This window comes from Apodemus sylvaticus, chromosome 18, assembly GCF_947179515.1.
Source record: "Apodemus sylvaticus chromosome 18, mApoSyl1.1, whole genome shotgun sequence".
NCBI classification, from domain to species: Eukaryota; Metazoa; Chordata; class Mammalia; order Rodentia; family Muridae; genus Apodemus; species Apodemus sylvaticus.
In genome coordinates, this window is record NC_067489.1 from 55,936,000 (window position 1) to 55,949,387 (window position 13,388).

General features: G+C 36.8%; 1 protein-coding gene across 1 annotated transcript in view; it reads right to left on the minus strand.

Annotated features, from left to right (window-relative positions):
- The window catches only part of Galntl6 (polypeptide N-acetylgalactosaminyltransferase like 6), a 1,167,009-nt gene that overhangs the window by 848,029 nt on the left and 305,592 nt on the right, over positions 1-13,388 (minus strand). The window lies entirely within an intron of this gene.

Consider the following 13,388-nt stretch of genomic DNA (forward strand, 5'->3'; position numbering starts at 1 on the left):
AATTTTAAAACACTAACAATGATTACAGGATATTAAAATGATAATCTTTATGCTTTGGCAAATGTTCATTATATTCAATCTAATTATACATTAGTAATTTAATCAATTTGATTAAAGTTAGTATGATCAAGCTAAGTTATTGCTATTTGTCATCATGCCATCTGATAGTTGATACAATGAGCTCCCAGAACATATATTACATTGACCTGTTACTTTTGTCTTTATATTTGCTTGCCTTTCTCAGTAGGTTGAGGATATCATAAAGGAAATAATTGTGAAGATTGTGCAAGGCAAAGGACACAGATAATAGGACAAAATGGCAGCCAGCAGATTGGGAAAAGATCTTTAACAAACCTATGTCTGATAGAGGGCGAATATCCAATATATACAAAGAACTCAAGAAGTTAGACTCGAGAGAGTCAAATAACCCTATTAAAAATGGGGTACAGAGCTAAACAGAGAATTCTCAACTGAGGAAAATTTAATGGCCAAGAAGCACCTAAAGAAATGTTCAACATCCTTAGTCATCAGGGAAATGCAAATCAAAACAACCCAGAGATTCCACCTCACACCAGTGAGAATGGTGGATGCTGGCGAGGGTGTGGAGAAAGAGGAACACTCCTCCATTGTTGGTGGCATTGCAAGCTGTTGCAACCACTCTGGAAATCAGTTTAGTGGTTCCTCAGAAAATTGGAAACTGTATTAACTTAGGACACAGGTTTACCACTCCTGAGCACATACCCAAAAGAAACTCCAACATATAACAAGGATAAATACTCCACTATGTTTAAAGCAGCCTTATTTATAATAGCCAGAAGCTGGAAACAACCCAGATGTCCCTCAACAGAGGAATGGATACAGAAAATGTGGTATATTTATACAATGGAGAACTACTCAGCTATTAAAAATAATGACTTCATGAAATTCTTAAGCAAATGGATGGAACTAGAAAATATTATTCTGAATCAGGTAACTCAATCACAAAAGAACACACATGGTACACATTCACTGATAAGTGGATATTAGCCCCAAAGTTCTGAATACACAAGATACAATTCATAGACCACATGAAGCTCAAGAAGAAGGAAGACCAAAGTATGAATTCTTAAGTCCTTCTTAGAAGGGGAAACAAAATATTCATGGGAGGAAATATGGAGACAAAGTGTAGAGCAGAGAGTGAAGGAAAGGCCACCCAGAGACTGCCTCACCTGGGGATCCAATCTCAAATACAGTCACCAAACGCAAACACTATTGCTGATGCTGGGAAGTGCTTGCTAACAAGAGCCTGATATAGCTGTCTCCTAAGAGACTCTGCCAGAGCCTGACGAAGACAGAGGTGGATGCTAGCTCTCAACTGAGCACAGGGTCAGAGTAAGGACTAACTGAAAGTGTTTGAAACTACATAGGAAACATAATAATGTCAACCAAGCAGACCCCCCCCTACACAAACACCACCACAGAACTCCCAGAGACTAAACTACCAAGCAAAAGAGTACACATGGAGTGACCCATGGCTCTAGCTGCATATGTAGCAGAGGATAGCTCTGTCTGGCCTTAATGGGAGTAAAGACTCTTGGTCCAGTTATGGCTTGAAACCCCAGTGTTAGGGAATGCCTGGGTAGGTAGGCAGGAGTGGGCTTGTGGGTGGGGGAGAACCCTCATAGAAGGGCAGTGGGAGGATAGGGTGTTTCCAGAGGGCAAACTGGGAAAGGGGATAACATTTGAAATTAAATTAAGGAAAATATTCAATAAAAGAAAAGAAAAAAGAGAAACAAGTAGTATCGAGTTTATTTCTGTTTTCCTAGAGGCTAATGAAGTTTTGACTTCACATTGTTGGATAAATCTGAAGAAGTGGATTTGGTTTTACTTTTACCTAGGACATTTTTTCCCAGACACTCTGGATACACTTTTCTCTTCTAGAAATTATTCCACACAGACTCAGTCTTGACCTTAAGGTCTCAAAGCTGCACTTCACTGACCATTTTTCTTTGGTGTCCTAAAGCTAACTTAATTTACATGAGGGGCAAAGATTAATCACACTACACTTGTGAGTAAGGTTGTAATAAAGGGTACCTAATTGGTACAGAAACCAGAGACAGTTGCTCTTCATTTGTTCTTTCAGAATTTTAAAAGGACACGGCCAGATATCTATTATATTTTTGAAAAAGGAAGATAATTTCTGCCACAATACACTGTTATCTTTTTCTTCATTATAGTTTTAATGTCAGTAGTACTCAATTCACAGCAAACCAGCTAAATGTCTTGTCAGATAAACTAAAGTCATTTTGTGTTTTGACCTTGTAAGCTCTTATTCTTGATTCAATTTTCTGTTCTTATGCATTCGTTATTCAACCTATTGCATGGATATAATTTTTGAGAACATATTGGTGATGCAAAGATCAAAGATTGTGAGTAGCGCACAAAAAGGGAGACTGTATAATTTGGATTCAGCTTTTCTGTACTTGAATCCTGTGTATGCCGACATTAATTGTCAGTACTAACAACATAGTTTAACCTTTGTAAGATATAGTATTGACACCTAAAACCAAATAATGCTATCTATTATCACAAAGATACTTATAAAATATTAAATTAATTGCTATACTATCATATAGCAATGCTAGAAATGTCTGTGACTTTAATTTTATCATATCTTATACTGTGCCTCATAGGTTTTTGTTTTTGATTTTGTTTTTAAATCCAGGGACATTGGTGGCAATTCTGTGTTACATAAACATGACAGTACACTTGTTCCAACTAGAAAATATTATTTTTAAACAATAAAATATTCTAATTCATCATTTGTGTGTATTTTTGATATGCTATTGTACAGTTAGTAAATTCTGTATGGTATCAAGATTAAATTAAAAAGCTATGTAACAATACACATGTGGCTCACTAATTTAATGCCTGCCTTACTGCAATAGTACAGAACTGAGTTTACATTGTTTAAGTGTGTCAGTATACATGTTTACTAAAGAAAATAAGTAAGACTTATGTAAAGAACTTGTTATTTTATATGGGATTCATTTAATAAGGTTTTAACTCTTGGGTACGTTAAAAAAAATACAATACCTATATTCCTAGACAAGAGAATTTTATGAACTCATGTGATAAAATAGGTCCAAAATTTAAAAATTTCTTCCTTGTCTAACTTGTAAAAGTTTAAGTAATTCTAAATTTGCAAATTATCAAGAATAATGAAATGTAATAATTTTGTGAGATTTTACTTGCTTTGATTTAGTAAAAGCATAAATATTTTGAGAGTTATAAGCAGAAGTTTTTTTTTCTTCTTTCTTTTAAATTGTATTCTATATATTTTTTATTTACATTTCAAATGATTTCCCCTTTTCTGGTTCTCCATTCCCCGAAAGTCACATAAGCCCCCTTCTCTCCCCCTGTTCTCCCACCCATCCCTTCCCACTTCCCTGTTCTGGTTTTGTCTTATACTGCTACACTGGGTCTTTCCAGAACTAGGGGCCACTCCTCCGTTCTTCTTGTACCTCATTTGAAGTGTGGATTATGTTTTTTTAAGTAATTAAATAAAAACTGTTAACAAATAAGTAGTCAGTAACAAACAATATTAAAATAAAGCTTAATAAATTAAAAATAGTGTTATGATGGTAGAGTATTTTGTGTCTAAGTCACCAAACCATAATTAAGGCTATAATATATGGGTCTTTGATACATGTTTTGAAAAAGCAATAAAAGTGTATGGAAGGTGAAACATTCTACTTCTGATAATAACAGCTATAATTGGTAAAAATAAATAAACATCAGAGAAATCACACAAGGTTTTGAGCTAATAAAGTAAAGAACTATTAGCTTTCCTAATTAGCCTGAGTGCATGAGTGTGTGTGACATGTTCTTCTTTTGGAGGCTGAAAGAAATATTGCTACCGATTGTAGATTGACCATTGTTTAGTATAAAGGTTCACATGCTTTAAACTGAACTCTGTCCTAGAAGTGTGGGAAGTTGGTTTGTTTACATTAAATACTTCCCAAGGAATCGAAGCTGCATAAGCAGTGTTTGCTGCCATACGTCTCAGGTTCTCCAGCTGTTCTGACTCTACACCATCTTTAAACTCACTGGTGTTATATTTAGGTTTTTCAGTAATTACAGTTAGCATTGTGGTGTAACTTCAGAAATGTCTACTTCTTAGAAAGATTTACATTTGAAAGTAATGTGCCTTTAATTGAAATGTATTTGTTTAGCGACCAGTCAATGAAAATAACTACTAAACATTCATCTCCTTTATAATGGGAATGTTTTAAAGTCTTAGGAGAAATAAATAGTAAAAATAACAAACGAAAAATTAATTTCAAGCTACCCTTGCTCCTCAAGTGCTTTAATCTCACTCTTGAGGCTTGGCATTTGCGCAGTCCACTGGCCCGAAGGCCCTGCCCTATTACAGTTGTGATTTTACATTCCTAGAACACACCAACATGGTATTCACTAAGCACCATTTATTTTTTCACTCTCTTTGGTCTCCTATCATCATCTTTTAATTCAGAATCGATGCTCGTGAGTTTTAAAATATTTCTCCATTAATGTAAGAGATAATGTTTTTTAAAAAATTGATAGGAATAGTACAGTTCTCAGAATCATAAATTTTATTACATTATGTGTGAATGTACATGTGTGTGTGTGTGTGTGTGTGTGTGTGTGTGTGTGTGTGAGTATGTGTGCATGGGTGTGTGTGGGGGGGGTGGGTGGGTGCATGTGTTGTGTGTGCATGCCAGTGGATGCTGGCAAACATGCCACAGCACTCACTCTTAAGAACTAGAGGGCAACAAGTAGGGGTTCTGTCCTTCCTTCCACCATGAAGATGTCAGGGATTGAATGCAAGCCTTCAGTCTTGATCTCAGGTACCTCAACCTGACTTGAAACCTCATTGGTCCAATTTGGAGAGTTTAAATAAAGTAAAATAAGGAATAATAAAAAAGGTTTATTAGAAAAGAAAAATTCAGACAGAGATTAGAGGTTGAGTATAGGATAGTGTAATTAGGAGAAAGGAAAAGTTATTTCTTAGCTTCCTTCTTGTCTTCATGTGGATATAGTTCTCCGTCTCTGTCTCTCTCTGTGTCACTCTGTTTCTGTCTCTGTCTCTGTGTGTGTCTGCCTCTCTCTCTTCTCTCTCTCTCCCTCTTTCTCTCATTCTGTGTGTATGTGTATGAGAGAGAGGAGGAGAGAGAAAGAGAGAGAGAGAGAGAGAGAGAGAGAGAACCATTGGATAACTACTTGACACAGCAATCATATGCATTGTACTATATAGATCTCCTCCATAAGGTTCAGTCTCTTATGTTTTTCTAATTTCTTCCATAACTACTGTCATTTTATAAGTTAGAGAAACAAATAAAATCAAATTTAATTCAGTTTTTAGGAGAACTGAAGTGTAATGGAAGCTAATAAATCTAAGGCACTTTGTAGAATTAAGCTTAATGAAAACATTGTTGATAATTTTAAATACAATTTCTATTGACCTTTCTTAGTGTAAAGTATAATTCAAATTTGATTAAAAAGCAGCATCAGGGCCATATTCGCTGCCTGCCAGGGCAGAAAAGCATCACTAGCAGGTCAGTTGTGGGGCCTGTGTCCTGCGCAGAGAGCAGCTCATGGAGAAACTCCCTGTGGCCATTTTTGCGGCCCACTGGGGCAGAAAAGCTTCACTAGATACTGTATTATCCCCAGCTTAAGATCTCTGGGGGTGCAAATTACCAGGGATCTGCCTGTGCCCAGGACCTGAGCATGTAGGTAGTTCATCTACCAGCCTGCCTGTCGTGGGTCCTGTGTCCTGCTTGGAGAGCAGCAGAGGGAGAGACTCCCCACGGCCATATTTGCTGCCTGCTGGAGCAGAAAAGCATCTCTAGCAGGTCAGTCTTGGGGTCTGTGTCCTGCACTGAGAGCAGCAGAGGGAGAAACTCCCAGTGGCAACCTTCCCGGCCTGCCTGGGCAGAAAAGCATCACTAGGTACTGTATTATCCTGAGCTTAAGATCTCTGGGGTGCAAACCGCCAGGGGTATGCCTGTGCCCAGGACCTGAGAACATTGGCAGTTCATCTGCCAGCTGGTCGTGGGGCCTGTGTCCTACATGAGAATCAACAGAGGGAGTGACACACCTTCCTCCCCCCCATCTTTGCTCCATGACAGAGCAGTCCTGGAACACCTGGTTCACCTTGACAACCCAAGTATAACATTGCTTGAGGCAAGACTGAGCAGGGCTCCAAAGGCACAAAAGAGGAAGACAGCATATCACCAATCTGTGCCAGAGGAAACCCAGTCATCCAGTGTCTCGGAAATAAACTTAAAGGTCCACAGTAGGTTGAAGCACCAGCCAGTGACAATAAGACCAGCTAAGACCAGTAAGAGCTAGATGGCTAAAGGCAAACGTAGGAATGTGACTAGCAGAAACGAAGGCATTATGGCAGCATCTGAACCTAATTCTCCAACCACAGCAAGTCCTGGATACACCAATACACAAGAAAAACAACAGTTGGATTTAAAATCACTGGTAAGGATGCTGTTAGAGGAAAACATGAAGGACATATATAAATTTCTTAAAGAAATTCAGGAGAAAAATGATCAAAAGCTTGAAGCCCTTACAAGGGAAACACAAAAATCTCTTAAAGAAATTCAGGACAATATGGGTCAGAATAAGGAGGAAATGCAAAAATCACTTAAAGAAATACAGGAGAACTTTAATCAGCAGGCAGAAGTCATGAAACAGGAAACACAAAAATCTCTCAAAGAATTGCAGGAAAACACAAACAAGCAAGTGAAGGAACTGAGCAAAAACTTCCAGGATCTAAAAACAGAAGTAGAAAAAACTAAGAAAGCACAAAGGGAGACAACTTTGGAGATAGAAAACCTTGGGAAGAAATAAGGGGCCATAGATGCAAATATCAACAACAGAATACAAGAGATAGAGGAAAGAATCTCAGATGCCGAAGATACCATAGAAACCATGGACTCAGCAGTCAAAGAAAATGCAAAATGCAAAAAGCTTGCAAGCCAAAACATCCAGGATATTCAGGACACAATGAGAAAGCCAAACCTACTGGTTATAGGCATTGATGAGAGTAAAGATTTACAACTTAAAGGGCCAGCAAATATCTTCAACAAAATTATGGAAGGAAACTTTCCTAACCTAAGGAGAGATATGCCCATGAATATATAAGAAGCATACAGAACTCCAATACCTCCCATCATATAATAATCAAAACCCCAAATGTACAAAACAAAGAAAGAATACTTAGGACAGTAAGAGAAAAAGGGCAAGTAACATATAAAGGAAGACCTATCAGAATTACATCAGACTTCTCACCAGAGACCATGAAAGCTAGAAGATCCTGGGCAGAGCTCATGCAGACTCTAAGAGAACACAAATGCCAGCCAAGACTACTATACCCAGTGAAACTCTCAATCAATATAGATGGAGAAACCAAGATATTCCATGACAAAAACAAATTTACACAATATCTTTCCACAAATCTAGCCCTTCAAAGGGTAATAGGGAGAAAACACCATTATAATGAGGGCAACTATACCCTGGAAAAAGCAGGATATTACACTTCTTTCATCAAACACAAAAGAAGATAACCACACAAGTATAAAATTAACATCAAAAATGATAGGAATCAATAACCACTACTTCTTAATATCTCTTAACATCAATGATCTCAATTCCCCAATAAAAAGACATAGACTAACAGACTGGTTACATAAACAGGACCCTACATTTTGCTGCATACAGGAAACACACCTCAGTGTCAAAGACAAACACTACCTTAGAGTAAAGGGCTGGAAGACAATTCTACAAGCAAATGGTCTCAGGAAACAAGCCGGAGTAGACATTCTAATATCAGATAAAATTGACTTTTAACATAATATCGTAAAAAGAGATATGGAAGGACACTTTTTGCTGTTCAAAGGAAAAATCCAACAAGAACTCTCAATCCTGAAAATCTATGCTCCAAATACAAGGGTGCCCTCATTCATAAAAGAAAATTTACTAAAGCTCAAAGCACACATTGCACCTAACACAATAATTGTGGGTGACTTCAACACTCCACTCTCATCAACGGACCGATCAGGAAAACAGAAACTAAATAGGGAGACAGTGAAACTAATTGAAGCTTTGGACCAATTGGATTTAGCATATATATATTACTTTTCATCCCAAAGCAAAAGAATATACCTTTTTCTCAGCACTGCATGGTACCTTCTCCAAAATCGATCATATAGTTGGTCACAAAACAGACCTCAATAAATATAAGATTGAAATAATCCCATGGCTCCTATCAGATCACTATGGAGTAAAAGTGGTCTTTAATAACAATAAAAAAAAACCAGAAAGGCCACATACACATGGAAACAGACCAATACTCAATGATACCTTGGTTAAGGAAGAAATAAAGAAAGAAATCAAAGATTTTTTAGAATTTAACAAAAATGAAGGGACAGCATACCCAAATCTATGGGACACAATGAAAGCAGTGCTAAGAGGAAAATTCATAGCTTTGAGTGCCTCCAAAAAGAAATTGGAGACAGCATACACTACAAGATTAATGGAACAACTGAAACCCTGGAACAAACAGAATCTAATTCACCCAGGAGGAGGAGAAGACAGGAAATCATCAAATGCAGGGCTGAAATCAATCAAGTAGAAACTAAGAGAACCAAACAAAGAATCAACAAATCCAGGAGCTGCTTCTTTGGAAAAATCAGCAAGATAGATAAACCCTTAGCCAGACTAACCAAAGGGCACAGACAAAGTATCCAAATTAACAAATTTAGAAATGAAAAGGTAGATATTACAACAGAAACTGAGGAAATTCAAAAAATCATCAGATCCTACCAATAAAGCCTGTACTCAACACAACTGGAGAATCTGGAGGAAATGGACAATTTCTTAGACAGATACCAAATACCAAAATTGAATCAGGATAAAATAGATCATCTAAACAGACCGATAACCCCTAAAGAAATAGAAGGGGCCATAGATAGCCTTCTGACCAAAAAAAAGCAGAGGACCAGATGGTTTTAGTGCAGAATTCTATCAGAACTTCAAAGAAGAATTAACACCAGTACTCTTTAAACTATTCCACCAAATAGAAACAGAAGGAACACTACCCAACTCCTTCTACAAAGCCACAGTTACACTGATACCAAAACCACACAAAGATCCAACTAAGAAAGAGAATTTCAGGCTAATTTTTTTTTATGAATATTGATGCAAAAATACTCAATAAAATTCTTGCCCACCGAATCCAAGAACACATCAAAACGATCATCCACCATGATCAAGTAGGCTTCATCCCAGGGATGCAGGGATGGTTCAATATATGGAAATCCATCAATGATATCTACTACATAAACAAACTCAAAGAAAAAACCACATGATCATTTCATTAGATGCTGAAAAAGCATTTGACAAAATTCAACATCCTTTCATACTAAAAGTCTTGGAAAGAACAGGAATTCAAGGCCCATACCTACACATACTAAAAGCAATATACAGCAAACAAGTAGCAACATCAAACTAAATGGAGAGAAACTAGAAGCCCACTAAATTCAGGGACTAGACAAGGCTGCCCCTCTCTACATATCTTTTCAATATAGTTCTTGACGTCCTAGCTAGAGCAATTATACAACAAAAGGAGGTCAAAGGGATACAAATCAGAAAGGAAGAAGTCAAACTATCACTATTTGCAGATGATATGATAGTATACTTCAGTGACCTAAAAAACTCTACTAGAGAACTCCTACAGCTGATAAACAACTTCAGCAAAGGGGCTGGCTACAAATCAACTCAAGCAAATCAGTAGCCTTTATATACTGAAAGGATAAGCAGACTGAGAAAGAAATTAGGGAAATGACACCCTTCACAATAGCCACAAACAGCATAAAGTATCTTGGTGTGACTCTAACCAAGCATGTGAAAGACCTATATGACAAAAACTTCAGATCTCTAAAGAAGGATCGAAGAAGATCTCAGAAAATGGAAAAATCTTCCATGCTCATGGATTGGCAGGATTAATAGAGTTAAAATGGCCATCTTGCCAAAGGCAATCTACAGATTCAGTGCAATCCCCATTAAAATCCCAACTCAGTTCTTCATAGAGCTCAAAGAGCAATTCTCAAATTCATCTGGAATAACAAAAACCCAGGATAGCTAAAACTATTCTCAACAGTAAAAGAAATTCTGGGGGATTCAGTATCCCAGACCTCAAACTTTACTACAGAGCAATAGTGATATTAAACTGCATTGATTTGTGCAATGTCAGGCAAGCGGATCAATAGAATAGGATTGAAACCCAGAAGTGAACCCACACACCTATGGTCACTTGATCTTCGACAAAGGATCTGAAAGCATCCAGTGGAAAAAAAGATAACCTTTTCAATAAATGGTACTGGTTCAATTGGAGGTCAGCATGCAGAAGAATGCGAATTGATCCATTCTTATCTCCTTCTACTACGCTCAACTCCAAATGGATCAAGGACCTCCATATAAATCCTGTCACACTGAAACTAATAGAAAAGAAACTGTGGAAGACCCTTGAGGACATGGGCACAGGGGAAAAGTTCCTGAATAGAACACCAATAGCCTATGCTCTAAGATCAAGAATATACAAATGGGACCTCATAAAACTACAAAGTTTGTGTAAGGCAAAGGACACTGTCAAAAGGACAAAACATCAACCAAAATATTGGGAAAGGATCTTCACCAATCCTAAATCTGACAGAGGGCTAATATCTAATATATACAAAGAACTCAAGAAGGTAGAACCAAGAAAACCAAATAATCCCATTAAAAATGGGGGTACCGAGCTAAACAAAGAATTTTCACATGAATAATTTCAGAGGGCTGAGAAGCACCTAAAGAAATGTTCAACATCATTAATCATTTGGGAAATGCAAATCAAAACAACCCTGAGATTTCACCTCACACCAGTTAGAATGGCTAAGCTCAAAAACTCAGCAGACAGCAGGTATTGGCGAGGATGTGGAGAAAGAGGAACACTCCTCCACTGCTAGTGGGATTGCAAGATGGTGCAACCACTTTGGAAATCAGTCTGGCGGTTCCTCAGAAATCTGGGCATGACACTTCTGGAAGACCCTGCTATATCACTCCTGGGCATATACCCAGACGATTCCCCGGCATGCAGTAAGGACACATGTTCCACTGTGTTCATAGCAGCCCTATTTGTCATAGCCAGAAGCTGGAAAGAATCCAGGTGTTCCTCAATTGAGGAATGGATAAAAAAAATGTGGTATATTTACACAATGGAGTACTATTCAGCCATTAGAAACAATGAATTCATAAAATTCTTAAACAAATGGATGGAGCTGGAGAACATCATACTAAGTGAGGTAACCCAGTCTCAAAATATCAATCATGGTATGCACTCACTGATAAGTGGATATTAGCCTCGAAACTTTGAATACCCAAGACATAATCCACATATTAAATGATGTCTAAGAAGAACAGAGGAGTGGCCCCTGGTTCTGGAAAGACACAGTGCAGCAGTATAGGGAATACTAGAACAGGGAAGTAGGAAGGAGTAGATGGGGGAACAGGGAGAGGGAAGAGAGCTTATAGGACTTTTGGGGAGAGCAGAGCCAGAAGAGGGAAAATCATTTGAAAAGTAAATAAAGAATATACTGAATTAAAAAATATATATACAAAAAAAAAGCAGCATCACCATTCTTCTCTTGGAGCATCTTGAGTTTACATAGGAAATGAAAAAAATTAAAGTAATCAGATCCTGCATACTAAAATAAGAAGCAATTATTCTAATAGGAACTGACAATAAACTTAGAATAAATTAGATAATTTTATATATATATAATTATCTATATATGTAGATAATCTATGTATTATATATATATATATTTGATCAATTTTTCCTTGTTTGCAGCTTATATTCTCTCTGCAGATATGATTCTAAGTGGATTGAACCAAGACTTTTACTACAATATGCACAGTAAATGTCATTTCTGTTGCAAATAAAACATAAAAATTCACTAATGTGGGAAGAAACTAAAGGAGCCCATTCAAGTCTAATAGGGGGAAGTCAAAATATAGTACACTACTCGTCAGCATGAATTTTTATCTTTTATTCCATGTGCTAACAGCTCTCTCTCTCTCTCTCTCTCTCTCTCTCTCTCTCTCTCTCTCTCTCTCTCTCTCTCTCTCTCCTACCTACCTATTTGGAAATGTTCACTGGATTATTTCCATCCATGGTTCCACTACACACTACTATATTACAGACATCTCTTTTAACCATCTAGTTTCCTTCCCTCCACCCACCCATATTCGTCCTAGACTCCAGTAATTAGTGTTGTCTGTGAGATTAATATGCTACCTGTCATGGTGAAGTGACATTATGTGATGTTTAAATCAACACAACATCTACCAGTTCCCTGATTTAGACCACAATTGACAGACTTAGTGCACTTCTATGGCTGAACAGGCACTTAATAGTTTTGATAATTTAAACTTGCAAACTAAAATTTCAACTTCTGAAATCAGTTGTTCTCATTGTGAAAGGGAAAAAGCAGCTGGAATGTGGATATGTGAGTGAGTGAATTGTGTCAAATAATGACAGAGAAAGCAAATAGGTGATATTTAGTTTCAATCAAGTAGATATTATAAGGTGACTTTCATTGTTTAAAGCGTAATGTTTCCACATATAAAAATATATTTGTTAAGGGTGTAGACTCTGCACTCAACAATAAAATGAACTATTAAATGAGACAATATGCCCTAATTGCCCTAGTCATAAATCAAATTTATATGTACACAATTAATCTATCAACACTCCATTTGCAATGATATTTTGTGCTCTAAACATTGCATATAGTAAATCTTTTTCCATAAACTTTATTTTTAATTTTATTCATACTTATTGACTCCTTACCCTCTTTCATGCATTTTGTCAATATCTTGAGCTTCTATCAAAAGCTTTGAGTAGGTATACAAAACTCACTTTTAGGGTTAAAATCAAACATCAATCAGACAGGTCTTACAAAAATCTACTTCCATATCAATATCATTTGCAGTGTATTTATACATATGTATATGTTGCCTTTCCTATTAAGTTTTCCCAAATCCAGAAAAGCAAATATATATATATATAAAATCTCCCCATTCTAGGAAACATATATATATATATATATATATATCCTAGAATGGGGAGATTCTGCTAATAAAGTCAAAAGAGTAAAGATATCTATGATTAGAATTAGGTGATCTGGTTAGAGGCCAAATTGTCTCAGAAGTAAATTATTTATGTAAACAAGCAGTGGATTCATGCTCAATGAAAGAAAGTATGTTCATTCTTATTTTAGTGTATTTATATGTATTGATCACAAATTAACATATTT